Source organism: Anomaloglossus baeobatrachus, chromosome 2 (genome assembly GCF_048569485.1).
Source record: "Anomaloglossus baeobatrachus isolate aAnoBae1 chromosome 2, aAnoBae1.hap1, whole genome shotgun sequence".
Lineage (NCBI taxonomy): Eukaryota > Metazoa > Chordata > Amphibia > Anura > Aromobatidae > Anomaloglossus > Anomaloglossus baeobatrachus.
The window spans coordinates 540,675,186-540,692,789 of NC_134354.1; the positions used below are offsets into that span (position 1 = coordinate 540,675,186).

A 17,604-nucleotide genomic window follows, 5' to 3' on the forward strand; every position below is an offset into this window, starting at 1 on the left:
CGTGGTACGCTTATATTTTCAGGCCTAGCTAGTAAACTCTCCACTATATTTACCATACTTCTCCTCTGCTCCCTCACACTAGCAGGGACACTGCTACACCTACTGGAACCACCTTGTAAAGCTGGTTTCTGGGTGGATGATGTAGATCAATGTTTCCCCAACTCCAGTCTTTAAGGACCACGAACAGTGCATGTTTTCAGGGTTTCCTTAGTATTGCACAAGTGTTGGGATCATCATTTGTGCAAGTGATAATTTTATCACCTGTGCAATACCACAGAAATCCTGAAAACATGCACTGTTGGTTGATCGAAAGGACTGGAGTTGAGGAACACTGACGTAGATGAATCCACAACTGTCTTCTTGAGCCTTTCTCTGGCATCAGCAGTTCCATATCAACCTCATAGGTGCAGCATTATCTCTTAATATGCCAGTGTCCAGAGTGCCTACTGTTCATTAGTAAATAAACAGCAGGACATAATATTAATATAATATTGCACTATAACAGACAAATGCCACCATACCATAACCAGGTATTACCAACATATACTGTAATGATAACAAAACAAAACAAAAATAGGCCAGACAAAATTGTTGGCACTTTTCCAAAGTTGTGGGTTAACAACTTTGATTCAAGCATGTAAGGCTACTTTCACACATCAGGTTTTTGCCATCAGGTACAATCCGGAAAAAAACGGGTAAATCGGATCCGGTACCGCATCCTTTTTATCCCCATAGACTTGCATTGTAACCGGATTGTACCTAATGGCTTTGCGTTGCATCCGGTTTTTTCCGGATGCGGCAAAATTTATCAAAGCGGCGGCCGGAGGCAACGTATCTTGCAACGTTTTTTTTGTCCGGCAAAAAAAACCGCATCGCGCCGGATCCGGCGCGATACGGCGTGTTTTACAATGAAAGCCTATGGACGCCGGATCCGGCGCAATGCGGTAAAAAATGGATGCGGCTACCGGATCCGTTTTTGTAAACTGCGCATGCACCAAATTAATTAAAAAAGCTGATCCTTCAAAAAAAAGGACAAACCGGATGCAAAAACGGATGCAAACCGTGTCCACCGGATCCGGTTTTGTACGCATCCGGCATAACGGATCCGTTAAAAACCGGATCCGGTGGATATGGTTTGCATCCATTTTTGCCGGATCCTTTGCATCAGGAAAAAAAAGGATTGTGCCTGAATGCAGAAAACTGATGTGTGAAAGTAGCCTAACAGGTGTGGGAAATATAATCACACTTGAAACCAGATGTAAGGGGGGGAATTTGACTCAATCTTTGCATTGTATATCTGTCTGTGCCACACAGGAGAACAGAAAGAGAAGAGCACTGTCTGAGGACTGAGAACCAAAATTGTTGTAACTTGAGATTGTTAATATTTTTCAAGTCCATCTCCAGAGAGTTTAATGTTCTTTTGTCCACAGCGCACAGCATAATAAAGAAGTAGAGTAGCTCATACCCCTGGACATGGATGGTAGAGAAAAATTGATGAAAGGTTGCAATGCAGGATAGTTCTGCATGTCTCCACCTACATCAAATGATTGCACCATAAAAGCTACACACAGTTTGCGATTCCCACACAACAAGATGAACAGTGTCCCATATGGTATGATAGTGTCCATAGACCCCACACATATGATGGCCTCTATAGCCCCCAGATAGTATTATAGCCACTACACCACCCCACACAGCATGGTCACCACAGCCCCCCTTGCATAGTATGAAGTCCACCAGAGCCCCTGTTATAATGTCCACCAAAGTTCCCCATACACAGTATGCCTCCCAAAACCCCACCATACACATCACTACCATCCGTCTCCCTGGACCAATAATATTAAAAAAAAAAAAACCTCCTCACCTAATCCTAGTTCCTGTCCCCAGCAGTCTCCATTTCCGCTCCTATTTTCTCTCGCAGTTTGCACGGAAGCATGGTGCATTGACATAATCATGCCACCCGATGTCCCCTGCTAGCTGGTCTCCAGGCTTGAAGTAGCATGGATCTGTGGTGGAGCAAGAAGCCAGTGGCTCTGTGCTCTGCCACAGCTGTTAATAGTATTGTCGCAGCCAAAGCAGCTCAATAGCAGACCGGCCTTTGTGACATTTGTCGACGGCTAGTCTGGCCCTGACCGTATATTTACTGCAATGTATGGGAACTACCCCATGCTAGTGCCATTAATCTATTACATGGCGATTTAAACGGTTTGTTTTTATTTCTACTCAAAAACCTGTTTCAAGTTATATCGTGCTATAAAGATGACGGTGGTAGCACTTGCATAAGATTACACTGTATGTTTAGTAACATGGACCCGTGGGACTTTCTGGCCTATCCTTCTCCATCAAAGGGCTCATGTGAGGTTACAGTCTGTTTGGACAAAGCAATTTTGACCAAGGGCCCTTTAATGGATGTGGGTGCAGCTGGTATTTTCCTTTTGAGGAGAACTGTTCTTTAAAGGGAACCTGTCAGGTGTGAATATTATGCATGTCATCGCTGGTGATGCTTAATTTAATAGCATGTTAGTACATCCCTGTGGGCGTGCTACCATGCTAAGAGGACTGACTAGTCGGGGGATATAACGCCCTTGGGACTAGTCCCCACTCTCATTAGCTTAAGAATAAAGCTCTTTAGAAATACTCTTTCTAAAAATCCTTTTATCTATGCTACTAGATACAGGGATGGTAGAGGGATTATTATATTATATATTAGCAATATGCACCCAGAACTGCTCATGGTTCTGGGTGCATATTCCCCTTATTACCTTTTAGTACTCAGTAAAAGGTTTGGCTGATTTTGGTATAACAGAATACAAGCTGTAGCAAGTGACAGATTAGAGAGAAAAATAGAAAACGATTTCAATAAGTAGAGCCCAAGGTTTCCAATAGTCTTATATATTCACAAACCGTGTTAAGATGGAAGACTGCTAGTGGAGGTTGTGCAGGATATTGTCACAGTTGTGATTTTACAGTTCACTGGTAGCATATGAGCTATATACCGTACTTTAAGTACTTGCCTTTATCCACCATTTGTCTGCAAACAAAATATGATTTTAGTTATTCTTTTTAACTTGTCCACATTGGTAGTAAAACACTCTTACAGACATTGCCATTATCTTCTCCCACAAGCTCATGTTTCAATATTCAAGGCAAGCGGAGTAGAGAGTGGGGTTTCAATGGTGCAGTAATATCATACAGGCAGTGACTCTGAGCATCAGGTTCTGCAGTACATAGGATGAGCAGCATGGTGATATGTTTATATTGTCTTAACTATTTCTCTGGGAGGAAACTTTTTTTTTTTTTTTTTTTTTGTAGCAGGACATTCTCATGCTATGGTTCTCAATGCTAAATTTTCTCTGAGATCATCTTTATATATGAATACCACAAAGTTATCAAACAGTACCAACAGTGCAGAGAAAAAAGTGATTTAAATAGCTCAGCTACAATCTGATCTAGAACTATTTATTCTAAAATGAACATACCCTATTTTATCATTAAGCACAGAGCAAAACAATATTGTATATAACATTATGGCAATTTTACATATATTTGCAGTTCAGTATATCTATACAGGTGAACATCACACACGTCCTTTCAACATCAAGATCCAGAATGTTCTCCACTACTATGTCCCAAGAATTGCACTTCAAAGACCATTTAGTTAGTCCTTTTTAAAGGGAATCTGACAGGCCCCTCATACCCTCTCATTTATATGTTTATTGCTCGATACCCTGCCTAACGAGCGCTTTAAAAAATGTTTTCAATGTGTTTGTGTTCGGCAGTATAAATTCCTTTTTTCATATGTAAATTAGCCCTTTGACTAGTCGATGGGGCGTTGGTTCCCCAAACTAGTTGGCCCTCTCCACATATTATCATGCCACTGTAGGCGTGATAGAATGTTCTACAGAGAACCAGTGTCATCGCTAGCTCTCTGCAAATCTGCCTTTCTTCATTAACATTATTGCACATCTGAAGCCAGGTGTAGGCTTCCCTGCTTCAGAGAGGTTGCACTGTGCATATCTGGAAGAGAAACGGTTATCATCTTCACTTCTGGACCAGCGCAGTGCCTCTCTGAAGCCGGTAAACTTACACCCGGCTTTAGAGGCGCAATGATGTTAGTGAAGAAAGCTGCACGCATGTGTGGGCGTTTCAGAGAGCTGGCGATGACAGGTTTTTGCTATATTATCTGACAGCAGCAGTGTATCACTTATTTTACTGGGTGCAGCAGTTGTTATAGAATCTGTTTTCTTTGCTGCAGATTTAGCAGAACTGAGAATGTTTATTCTTTATTTTTTGTTCCAATAGATCTTTATTTTGTTTTACCATAACAGAACTAAACAGCATAAACAATGAAAAATTCACAGCTACAGAACTATAACCACTGAAATAACAAAAGTGGACAAAGAAATGAGATGGGGGGAGGGGTTTAGAGGAATATCTTCAGGCTAGCCTGTATGAGATTGAGGGATAGACAGAAGTGGGGACCAAGAATGAAGAGGTATATCAGATGGATATGATGAGGGGCAGCTAGGAGGGAGGGGGAAACTGGGGGAAAAAAAGAGGAGGAGGGAGTACATAGTGGTATAGTACTAGATGACCAACTTGCAGGCTAAGGTTGATGAGGGCGAAATATACCACTGCTTTAATCTTGGGCATCTTCTTTTTTTCTTTTATGTTGGGAGCAAAAGCTTCATACTGGTAATGGGTATTTCTTTTTTAAATAAGTTCCTCAAGGGCAAAGGGTTCATACCTTTTCCATTTGCCTACCAGGCATGGCCGGGCAGCAATCAGAATGTGAGTGATGATCTGTCTCAGGTCAACAGGAAGATCGTCTTTGCCTATGTGGAGAATTGCTACAGTGGCATGTGCTTTTCTTATGCGCCCTGGTTATCGATGAGATCAGGCTGAAAACCTGGAATCAGAATGCCTTCATTTTTGGGCATCCCTACCAGACCTGACCGAGAGAGCCCATCTCGAGGCAACCTTTCCAAAAGACAGGTGAGTAACTGGAAATAAATTTGGCCAGTTGGACTGGAAAAATGTAACAACCCATATGAATTTTCTTAATATGGTCCACATGCTTCAAACAAGCTGAGGACCTTTGGGTTCATCTTGAAGCCGATTGCCAAAGTGGCAGGGGTAGGAAAAGGGCCAGTTTGAGTTCCCATTTAGACGAATAGCTAAAATGTGTATTTACTGGGGGAGAGGAGGGCGTTCAGAGAGTGTTAGATTAACAAGAAAACACTAATTTTTGTAGGTGACTGACGGTAAAAGTTATGGAGGAGAAGGGACGTCTTATCAAATCTGGGATGCAAATTTAGAAGGTGTCTTATTTGAAGATACTGATAGAGGCAGTTGCAGGGAAGAGAATATTTTTTTACCAAATCAAAAAATTGGATCAAAGTCGACCCCTCGTAGAGATCTGCTATTACTGTTTTACCATCAATGTCCCATTTTAAGAGATTGAAATCCGGGATATGGGCTTTTAAGTCTCTGAGGGACACCTCTTTAAAGAGGAAAGTGGCAGAATTCCTTCCCCAGACTTTCCATTATGTTCGGACTCCTCTATTGTTGGCGAGGCAAGGTCTGAATTTGGACGGCAAAAATAACTCCATTTCGAGAAGTTTCCGGGTGGAGCCTTGAGGGGCAAACAAGGACTCTATTTGAAACAGAGTCCATCCATGATCATGTATACCCACCCACCAGTCGCGAATAGCTGCTTTATCGTAGATCATTATATTTGGAACCCCCACTCCACCCAATGCGTATGGATAGGTCACTGTGTGAAAGGCAACCTTCAGCTTTTTATTTACCCATTTGAATTTACCAATTCACGATTGAAGCTTCCCAATGGACCAACAAGGAATTTTCAGTGGAAGGCACCTCAGTAAATATTTGGAGTAGGTAGAACATTTTGAAGGCCTGGATCCTGGCTAGCGTGACAAATCTGCATCTATAGCTTTATACAAAGCATTCATGTTTGTCTGGATGATCTGATGTTAATGTCTCAGTTATTCCCAAATATGTGATACCACCTTCCTCCCATTTGAATGGAAAGGAGAGATTTTTTTTTTCTTTTGGTGGGGGAGATGAATAAAGGGAGGTTGAGAGATTTAGCCGCATTCAATTTGTAGTAAGAGACTGAGGAGAAAGAAGAGAGGGACGACACAATAGGGTCATTCCGTGTCAAGTGGACCAGTTTTAAAAATGGTCCCCACTCGACGTTCTCCGATTTTGCTGAAAATTTATAAGGATGTACATGTATGTTTGAAAGAGGTTCTGTACATTTTTAGGGCCAGATCTCAAATATATTGGGCACTGTTGACCTTTCACTGGAGGCCCCCCCCAAGCCTGCGGCTTCAGCTAAGAGGATTTTGCAAACTTTGGCACATAGCCATTAGAGTTCTATACTGGCTATGATGCTGAAATTTGGCATACTAGATCAACTTTTGCTGCTAAACGCGATAAAATTATTACCGGCTATGACAAAACAATATTTCGGCCGCAATTTTGTGTCAAAGTAGCTTGCAAAACGCCTCGCATAAAATTTATGCCAAACTTTGCCCATATATAACTCAAGACCAAAAACCAATAGGAACTGGTGCTTTACCCTGTACAACAAACATCTTCATGACTTTGCATTGCTGCAATATCACGGTCATAGCATATGTATTTGTGGAAATATTCACACCCACATATGATGAAAAACTTAAAAAAATGAATTTTACCTATTTTTAGGTCAAATTTCCCAAAAAGGGTACCCCTAAAATTATTAATATTACTATTAATTCTGTTATCATTTGAAAGAGCACATTTTTCTCTACAAGGATCATTGGGGGTTTTTTTTTGGAGTCTCTCCATTTAAGAAAAGAAAAATGCCACTGAACATGGTGTTATTTATTAATACGCAATGAATGCTAACTGCACTATTTAAACCCTTGCGTTGGTCCATGGTGGTTATACCACAACCAATTCCCTAAGAATTGGTATTATAATCCTATTAAGAATTGTAATAATGCTGTCTTTCGATAATTGGCAGCCCCATCGCCTAGGAGCCATGGCCGATAGCCGTGCAAGGCAAGTCGCGGGTGGTCTCTTTATCGCAGGTTCCAAAGCCTGAGGGTGGGTGTCTTTGCCTAGGATCCCAAGCCTAATATTGGGTATCTTTTGTTGGTTCCCAAGCCATAATGTTCAGTCTAAGTAAGTGGTCTGGAATTGTTGCTGAATTTGCAACATAATCGGTTCAGAGAAGCTGTATTGTCGGCCCATTGCTGCTGCAGCTGGTGCTGGAATTATTGCAATGATCGACTGCTCGGGAATCCAGCATTTATCATTTCTCACAGGCCAGTGAAAGAAGCTAGCTGGTCCATGAGGATGCATAAAATGTATTAATGCATCATGGTCGTCGACTGAAATTTCAGAAATATTTCCAATCCACCAGTTCCTATCGTAAATGCAGGCAATGTATTGCCCTGGCTGGAGGTTTGCAATTGGCACAAAAGGCATTTCTGATCTGACAGATCTATCTACATGGGCAATGAAAGATGAAGGGTCATTTGACACCCTTGAAATGCGAATCTTTTTGTCATCAATTGGCACAAACTGGTGATTTTCTCTTGTTCCAGCAATTGTATGTCCATCTTTGAACCTTTCCTCTTGAACTACCCGTATTTCGTCAATTTTTTCTTTTGGAACAAAAAAAAACTTGATTCCATGCAGTTGCTCGTTGCAAAAGTTGAATAAATCCACCGGGGTCAGTATTTGGTTTTCAGTTGGGCGTTGAAGACTGGCACGAGCTGCCAACCTCTTTGCTGTCCCTCCAATCCCATCACAGGGCGACTTTCCATGACTGGTACCAAAAAAAATTCCATTCAGCGCTGATATTGAAATCAGCATTGTGGTGGCACAAGTTGAGAAAATTTTTGAAATTTTTGTACTGGGCTGCAGATCCATCACTGAAGTAGTGGATATGATGAATCCCATTGATGAGAGTCTTGAGATACTCCCCAATTACTGTAAAGAAAGTGTGGACTGCAACAAGGGTGTCAAATGACTCTTCATCTTTCATTGCAAATTCAGCAACAATTCCAGACCACTTACTTAGACTGAACATTATGGCTTGGGAACCAACAAAAGATACCCAATATTAGGCTTGGGATCCTAGGCAAAGACACCCACCCTCAGGCTTTGGAACCTGCGATAAAGAGACCACCCGCGACTTGCCTTGCACGGCTATCTGCCATGGCTCCTAGGCGATGGGGCTGCCAATTCTCGAAAGACAGCATTATTACAATTCTTAATAGGATTATAATACCAATTCTTAGGGAATTGGTTGTGGTATAACCACCATGGACCAACGCAAGGGTTTGAATAGTGCAGTTAGCATTCATTGCGTATTAATAAATAACACCATGTTCAGTGGCATTTTTCTTTTCTTAAATGGAGAGACTCCAAAAAAAACCCCAATGATCCTTGTAGAGAAAAATGTGCTCTTTCAAATGATAACAGAATTAATATATTTTAGGGGTACCCTTTTTGGGAAATTTGACCTAAAATTAGGTAAAATTCGTTTTTTTTTAGTTTTTCATCATATGTGGGTGTGAATATTTCCACAAACACATATGCTTTGACCGTGATATTGCAGCAATGCAAAGTCATGAAGATGTTTGTTGTACAGGGTAAAGCACCAGTTCCTATTGGTTTTTGGTCTTGAGTTATATATGGGCAAAGTTTGGCATAAATTTTATGCGAGGCGTTTTGCAAGCTACTTTGACACAAAATTGCGGCCGAAATATTGTTTTGTCATAGCCGGTAATAATTTTATCGCGTTTAGCAGCAAAAGTTGATCTAGTATGCCAAATTTCAGCATCATAGCCAGTATAGAACTCTTAATGGCTATGTGCCAAAGTTTGCAAAATCCTCTTAGCTGAAGCCGCAGGCTTGGTGGAACCTCCAGTGAAAGGTCAACAGTGCCCAAAATATTTGAGATCTGGCCCTAAAAATTTACAGAACCTCTTTTCAAACATACATGTACATCCTTATAAATTTTCAGCAAAATCGGAGAACGTCGAGTGGGGACCACTCGTCCACTTGACACGGAATGACCCAATAGCATGTAAGGAAGATTCCACATTTGTACAAAATATAATAATATTCACCAAGTACAGACCTACAACATGGTTAACATCGCCTATGAGAATACCTGTAATGGCTGCATTGGACCTTATCAATTTTGCTAAGGGTTCGGCCACCATGGCATAGACAGTTGGAGAAAGTGGGCAGCTCTGACAGATCCCATTGGAAAGATTCTAGATGAGAATCAAAAGGTAATCACTGCAGCGTTCGGATTGGAGTAAAGAGACCTAACCGCAGATTCAATGGGTCCAGAAAGCCTGAACTTTCTCAATACTCATTCTAGATACCACCAGTGCACTCTATCAAACGGTTTCTCCGCGTCCAGTGACAGAAATCCACTGCGGGTCCCCCTAATCTCAATCATCCTAACCAGATCAATCAGCCTCTTGTCCCATCTTTCGCCTATCTGGCAACTACAAACCCCACTTGGTCAGGAGTAATTAGAGAAGGCAGTTGAGTAGAGATATAGGCCTACAGCTCCCAGGGGAGGTAGGGGATGTACCAGGTTTAGGCAGAGTAGTAATCATAGCTTCTAAATTTGAGGGATGTAATGATTGCCATGCCTGAAAAGTTCTTGATAAGGAAGGTGCAAGAATATCCAAGAAGTGTCGGTGATATCAGTTGGGAAGCCTGTTAGGGCAAGGGGCTGAGTTTCATTTTTTCAGTTTAAGAATTTGCTGGATCTTTAAGATAGTAAAGGGAGCAGTAAGGAATTGTAGTTAAGGGGCACTCACTTGAGGGAGACCAGCATTTTGTAGGAATGACTATCATTTCGGAGGTGGCTGGGGAGTGGATGGATCATATATAATTTAAAATAGTAGTCAGTAAAGGTGTTAGCAATGTCAATGGAATTGCGAATCTTAGAATTATAGAATTATGGGGCCCTTCAAGAAAATTCAATCTTATTTTTGATTTCCTGTTGTGTGTTTTTTTGTTTTTTTTTTTTGTTTTTGTTTTTTAAAACTCTTCCAGCCAACAAGGCACCTGCCCTGTCTCACATACTATAATACGTCGTCAGATTTTTTTCAAAGGAGGACAGGAGGAGAAGACACAGTGGGTACCGCAGGTTCAGTAGTTCTTTAGAGGATACAGAGTGGGGCATGATTTGTTAGTTTTCCAAAACTTTTATTTAAAAAAAAACATTTGTTTAATGCTTTCTCCCTATTTCTTTTTTTTTTTCCCCAAGCGGCCACCTTAATGAAAACACTTCTGATGTAGACCTTGTGGGCCAACCACAATGTCTCATCTGAGACCTCTCCATTGTCATAAGAGAAAAATTCTGATAGGCTAACAGAACTCAGAATGTTGAGCCCTGTAGAACATCGCCCACACCACTGACTAGCAGCTTCATGTCATTTTACAATGTGCACAGAAAGTGGCTAATCAGTGGTGGGGCAGAGTTAGACTAGGGGGGCACGAGGCCAGTTTCCGATATCAAAGCGAAGCAAGCATGTGATTTTCATCTGCTGAGCTAAGTTTTCTTAGCATACCATTGGTCAGTGATCATGAATTTTGCCCATTTCTTTAATGTTAATTCAAAAAAGCTTGGGGTGCTGTTCAATCTGCTTTGAAATTGTAACCTGGTAGAGACTTTGCTAATGCAGTGTAACTACCTTGTGTCTACATAACGTGCTCTGTCTTGCCATGGTTTATGGCCTGTGACCTGAAACTGTCTCCACAACTTCATCTTTTTAGCAGAGTATAACTGTTCTTCATCCAGTTTTTAGCCTCTACACAGCCGTTTCTATTGCAGTTAAAGCACCACGCCGGGGTGGTCACCTGTTTTGGGATAATTTGTAACTCATTCACCTATTCTACAAAATCCAATCCCTGATTTTGTTAGTGTATCTAGAAGACTTGACAAACTTGCTGTTTGTCAAAATGTGGTCACGCCAAATATTGATTTGATTTTAGATTTCTTTTGTTTTTTTTTTTTTTCCTTCTTAACTTTGCATTTACGTAGTTAATTGATGAAAATAAATTATGACCACTTCTGTATTTTAAAGGATTCTTACTAAGCTGCATTTTTATCCATACCTGCCTACAACTTTTGCATATGACTGTTTCAAACATACACCGCAAACTCAGGGAAATGCACCCCAGGCTCTGACTTTACTGGGACATTGAATCAATTAATCACAAAGAATTTCTTTTTATAGGAATTGTTATCTTGTGCTGGGATTTGTTTTGTGCACTGCAGTTTGGAAACAGTCAGCTTATCAATGTGCTTTGTGCAGGAAAGGACATACTTATCACGTCCTGTCCTTCAGATTTTTTTGTTTAAGCCATTTAGAAACATATTCAGACAAACTATGGGAACAAAGTTTAGGTTGTTTTTTTTTTAATCTCGTGGATAACTTGAAAAATATATTTTTCTTTATCTTGTAATGACATCCTTCAGAATTTGAGGCCTTAAACGGCAGCTACTCACTGTTAAATTTTATGGTACTTTCTTGGGCTGAATTAGTCCCTGTTCAAATAATGGTTTTGTCATGTGTTTTTATTCGAAAATCGAATAAGGCCGGTTTCACACATCCGGCGCTCTCCCATACAGTGACTACAGTACAGTGACAGCGCAACAAGCGCCGGTCACATGCTGTCATGTGACCGACGCATGTGACCCGGAAGTTACAGCGCTGTCACTGTACTGTATTGTCTGTACGGGAGAGCGCCGGATCCGGCAAACCGGCGAAAAGCCGGATGTGTGAAACCGGCCTTATAGAGTAGGAATATAACTGTATGTAATTACCTTTTCATCTATCATGTAATGTATACATACAGGTTTTTTATAGCAGTATAGGATGGATTGGAAGAAACGGCTTCACTGTGATTGTACTAAAATTACTTAAATTGAAAAGTATATGAACAGCTGACCATCACACCTGTATGAGAAAAAAAAACACAGATAATATTGAAAATTAGGGAATACAGAGCAGCACTGAAAGACACACATTATATCAAATTGCTAACCTCCAAAAGAGACCTGCTCTGCGCAGTATCATATAAAACACAAAAATGCATAAAATGTTGTTTGCACACCCAGATGCAATTGTTTAACTCCTTCACGGCCAGGGACGTACCAGTACGTCCTCAATCATGAAGGAGTGATCACCTCCGGGTGCTGCAGTGAGCTGGGCGATTCCTGCACATGTGAGCTATCAGGCGTGGCTGGATGTGCGATCCACCTGCACCTGTTAACTCCTTAAATCACTCTCTCAAAATGTAACCGCGTGATTTAAAGCACTGCAGCGGGGAACGTTCCTTTCCCTGCTGCAATTGTAGGCCCTGTGACATGATCACGGGGAGCTGATGTTGTCATGGTAGCACAGGGTGATATGATGATTGCTGTCGTTTTCATGATGTAGTTCATGTTACAGCCAGCAGATGCAATGCTACTCTGATCAGGAAAAATGAATGAGCGATCAGGCTGCTGATCCTTATAGCCCCTTAGGGGAGACTAGTACAATTAAAAAAAAAAAAAAAAAAAAGTTCAAATCACCACCCCATTAGCACCATTGAAAATTAAAGGGTTAACAATTTTTTTTGTGTGTGTGTGTTTTTTATATATATTTTTGTTATTGCTGCTTTCAGAAATGCCCGATCTATGAAGATATAAAATTAATTAACCTAAAGGGTAAAGAGCTTAGCGTCCAAAAAATTCCAAATGTTAAAATTATGTTTTTTGGTCATCGCAAATTTTGAGGAAGATACAATATCAGGCGTTCAAAATGTAGCATCTGCACAAAAATGGTACCATTAAAAAATGTCAGTTCGAGACTCAAAAAAATAAGCCATCACTAGGCCTCACATCCCGAAAAGTAATAACGCTGCGGGTCGTGGAAAATGATGCAAAAATTGTTGCTCTTTTTGGACAAACTTCTGAATTATTTTTTTTTTTAACCCCTTAGATAAAAGTAAACCTATATGTTTGGTGTCTATGAACTCGCAACGACCTGAGACATCACACCAATACATCAGTTTTACCATATAGTGAACACTGAATAAAATACCCCAAAATCAGTCGTGCAATCACACTTTTTTTGCAATTTTTCTGCATTTGGATTTTTTTTTTTTTTGCTTTTTTTCAGTACACTATATGGTAAAACTTTTATGGTTTCATTTAAAAGTACAACTCGTCCTGCAAAAAATCAAGCCTTCATATGGCAAGGTTGACAGAAAAATAAAAAAGTTATGGCTTTTGGAAGAAGGGGAGCAAAAAGAAATGGAAAATCTTCCAGGGGTGAGGGGGTTAATGCTTGAAAAGTCTTTTTATTTATATTATTTATTATTCTGTAGGAGTTACCTTGAGTTCTTAAATTGCCGAGCTCTTGTAAAACAACATAAAGATCTTTAATTTTATAACTATCTACTCGCTGTCTAGGTTATCAGCCACCCCTTGGTTTTAAAGGAACCTGTTACCTAAGAAAGGAGCGTGTACCTCTAGCATGGTCTATTCATTAGATCCTGCTTGTGGGACTCTGAAGCTTGCCATATCATTGGATCCAGCGAGCTACAGCATCCCCACAGTGCCTGGATAACGTATTATTATGCCCTAGGCAGATTAAGTTGATGGTTATGGTGATGCATTCATGAACACCATGATCAGTACATGAATATGGCATCCGAAACAACTGCAAAACCACAATCAGTACATTAATGCATCAGCTACCATCAGTACATGAATGCTTCACCAGAGCCACCATCAGTACATGTATGCATCACCAGAACCATAAATGAATAAATCATGAGAACCACATTCATTAAATAAATACAACACCAGTACAACTACATATCAACAGTACCACAATCAGTATATGTATACGTCAGTAGATGAATACATTACCAGGACCACCATGTGTACAGGAATAAATCACAAGAACTACCATAAGTACATGAATACAAGATCCAAGCTTAATACAGCGATCACTTGTAATGTCAAGTATGTCCCATATACTTTTGTATCCCATGAACCTACAACTCCCAGTATGCCTTTAACAATGGTAAGGAGAAAATGGGAGTTGTTACCAGCCATCATCAGACTGCTAACCATACATAAACCACAGTACTGATAAGAGATAGTAAGTAAACATTTACATGCAGCTACAGTCTTTATCATCTCCATCTTGTCACCATGATGACTTTTCAGTCACTGCTCATCTTTGCAGACTTTCATCTTCTCTGGTCCTCTGCAGCACATCCTCACACGTTGCTTTTAAAAAGAAGAGTGACATTAAAATGTCTTTTGTATAAAAATATTTGTCCATACTATGCCTTAAATAACCTCCTATGGTAAATGGCCTCCACACTGTCTGCTTTAAGTTATAATTACCAACCATCTGCTCCTATAAACCACGACCTATACCATGGCTGTCCCCCCTCTAGTTTTCCCTTACACGCTTGATATCTGCACACTGTCTCTCACCATGTTAACTTCTCTTAATTTCAGGCTGCCCCCTCTCCATATCTATTCTATGCTGCCTCTTCACACTATGCACCTCATACTGTCCACCATGCTGTTATCTACAAATTGTACCCCTTCCTCACACTGTCCCCCTACACAGTATGATGGTCACCACAGGTGCCCATACACTAATATCCTCAACAGCCCCCTATGATGTTTACCACAGCTCCTCATGCAGTATGATGTCCACCACAGTGCCATATGCCGTATGTCCCTCACAGCCCCGTTTAGATAGTCCCCATTCAGGGGCAAAATAATATAAGATAAATAAAAAAAAAAACCCTTATATTACCCTAGTCAAGGCTCCCCGTCCAGCACAGCCTCAGTCTCTTCTCCTGTCAGGTACAGCAGTGGGCGGTGAATGGCGCAATGCAGTGATGTCATCACTCCGCTAACGTCCACTGCATGCACGGTCTCAAACAAGGCACAAGGCTATTAGTAGCCTACGTTTTGATGGAGTACTCGGAGGAGCAAGGAGTTGATTACAGATCCTGTGTTTGGCAGCTGACACATCAGTTATACTTGTGTCTGATGGACACCAATATTGTGAAGAGAGTGCGATGGCTGGATAGTACACAGAGAGGATGGGTGAGCAATATCAGTGATTCACTGACAGTATTCACTGTGCCTGTGCCCAAAGTGAACTTGCACAAAGTTTTTTTTGTTTTTTTATCTTCAGCTTTTTGCACTCATTTTACCCAGCTTAACCAGAATGGGCAGAGTTTGGGCACAACAGGGGTGTGACAAGGTTGTGGCATTTCTATTACTATTTGTCACAAAAAGCATTGAAATGTTGCATAGTATATAAATGGTGTAACAAAAACGTAGATTACACATTTGTATACAGCCACAACAGCATATGTCCCTTATACTGACAAAGCGAATGCGATTTTTCTTTTTACAACACTTGTGTTGAATTTCCCCAATCGAGGTCCATGCATTATAAACAAGGAGTAAAGAGGGGGGAGGGGGTGCGGTGCAACTAGTTAAGTGCGAACACATGATGTTCAGAAGTGCGAATATACATATACCAGACACCCCATACTTTGCACTGACGAGGGGCAAGCACCCCGAAACACCGTGTCTGCAAATTGGTATTCTGGTCTGGCATAAAAAAATCCTAAGTCATGGGCAAAGGATTGTTAGAAATCCACTTCTGACTTTTAGGATCGCTACTTCCAATAGGTGGCGCTGCACTAGAGTTTGTCTCCATTCCTGCAGAGACAATTTGAATATACATATGGTAAGCTTCGGTATTCATACCTTTCCTATGGTCCATAATATGTACTAAGTATCATCTACACCTGAGTTTGTGGCAGGAACATCTAGCCATTGTCCCCAGATCTTATGGAATTTATCGAAGTATCTTCTGGCTGCAAATGTAAGCTTATGGTAAGTATACTATTCACTTCCCATAAACTGGCAGCTTTTGCAGGAGTATTTTTTAACATGTTTCCAATTTAATAATGTTACCTTTTTTTGTAGAATTGAGCAACCTTTTATCCAGGCTGCGTACAGCAGCGGTTAAGGGTAGCTCATCCACCAATCCAATCAAACCTATATGGGTTTAATAAACTCCAGTACATACTGCCAAAAAGATTGGAGTATCCCATATTTGACATCTTGAACATTCTGCAGACCCCCAATCTGTCCATATTATACAACCTTGAAAGCGTATGATAGAGCGTATTGATAAATTTAATGTATATCAAGAATACAACTGCAGCCCTCTTCATCTAAGATGTATCCTCCCTCTATTACTTGCAATTTTTTTTTTTTATCTGGACTAAATTTCTAGATCCAGTGGGGGAAAACAAGTATTTGATTCTCTGCCAATTTTGTAAGATTTCCCACCTACAAAGAATGTTGAGGTCTGTAATTTTTATTGTAGGTACAATTCAACTATGACAGAATAAAAAAAAATCCAGAAAACCAAAATGTATGATTTTTAAATTAATTAACTTGCATTTTATTGCGTGAAATAAGTATTTGATACAATAGAAAAACGTATTGTAATATTTGCAACCAAAGGTTTCTGTACCAATTACAAGGGTCATTTCTTCTATCATCTATCCTCCCTCTAATACGGTGCAGTCATCCTGTCACCTTTGCAGAATAGCAGCCCCAAAGTATGATGATTCCACCTCATGCTTCACGGTTGGGAACAGTGTTCTTGGGGTTGTACTCATTCTTCCTTTTCCTCCAGACAACCAGTAGAGTTGATATAAAAAGTTTAATGTTGGTCTCATCTGACCACATGACCATATCCTTTGCCTCCTCTGGATCATCCAGATGGTCATTGGTGAGCTTCAAACAGGCCTGGACATGTGCTGGCGTAAGCAGGGGGACCTTGTGTGCCTACAGAATCATAATCCGTGACAATGAAATGTGTTACTAACGGTAATATTTGAAACTGTGGTCCCAGCTTGCTGGACTGATTCCTGATATTTCTCAAAATCATTCTTGCCCCACGAGGCAAGATCTTGGAGTGCCAGACCGAGTAAGATTGGGTTTCTTCCATTTTGTAATAATTGCACCAACAATTGTTGCCTTCTCACGAAGCTGCTTGCCTATTGTCCTAAAGCCCAACCTAGCATTGTGCAAATCTCCAATTCTGTTCCTGGTGTCCTTAGACAGCTGTTTGCCCTTGGCCATGATGGAGAGGTTGGAGTATGATTGATTGTATGGACAGGTGTCTTTTATACAGGTAACTGGGTCAAACAAGTGCAAAAAAGGTAATGAGTGCAGAGTAGGAGGGCTTCTTAAAGAATAAAATGAAAGGTCTGTGAAAGACAGAATTCTTGCTTTGCTGGTTATGTTATCAAATACTTATTTCATGCAGTAAAATGCAAATGAATTCTTTAAAAATCATGCAATGTGATTTTTCTGCATTTTTTTGGGGGGGGGAAGGGGGGGGGAATTTTGTCTGGCACAGTTGATGTGTACCTACGTTAAAATTACAGGCCTCTCCATTCTTTGTAGATGAGAATACTTACAAAATACATATTTTC

General features: G+C 40.6%; 1 protein-coding gene across 1 annotated transcript in view; it reads left to right on the plus strand.

Moving 5' to 3' along the window:
• Positions 1–17,604, plus strand: part of GRTP1 (growth hormone regulated TBC protein 1) — a 158,642-nt gene that overhangs the window by 101,191 nt on the left and 39,847 nt on the right. The window lies entirely within an intron of this gene.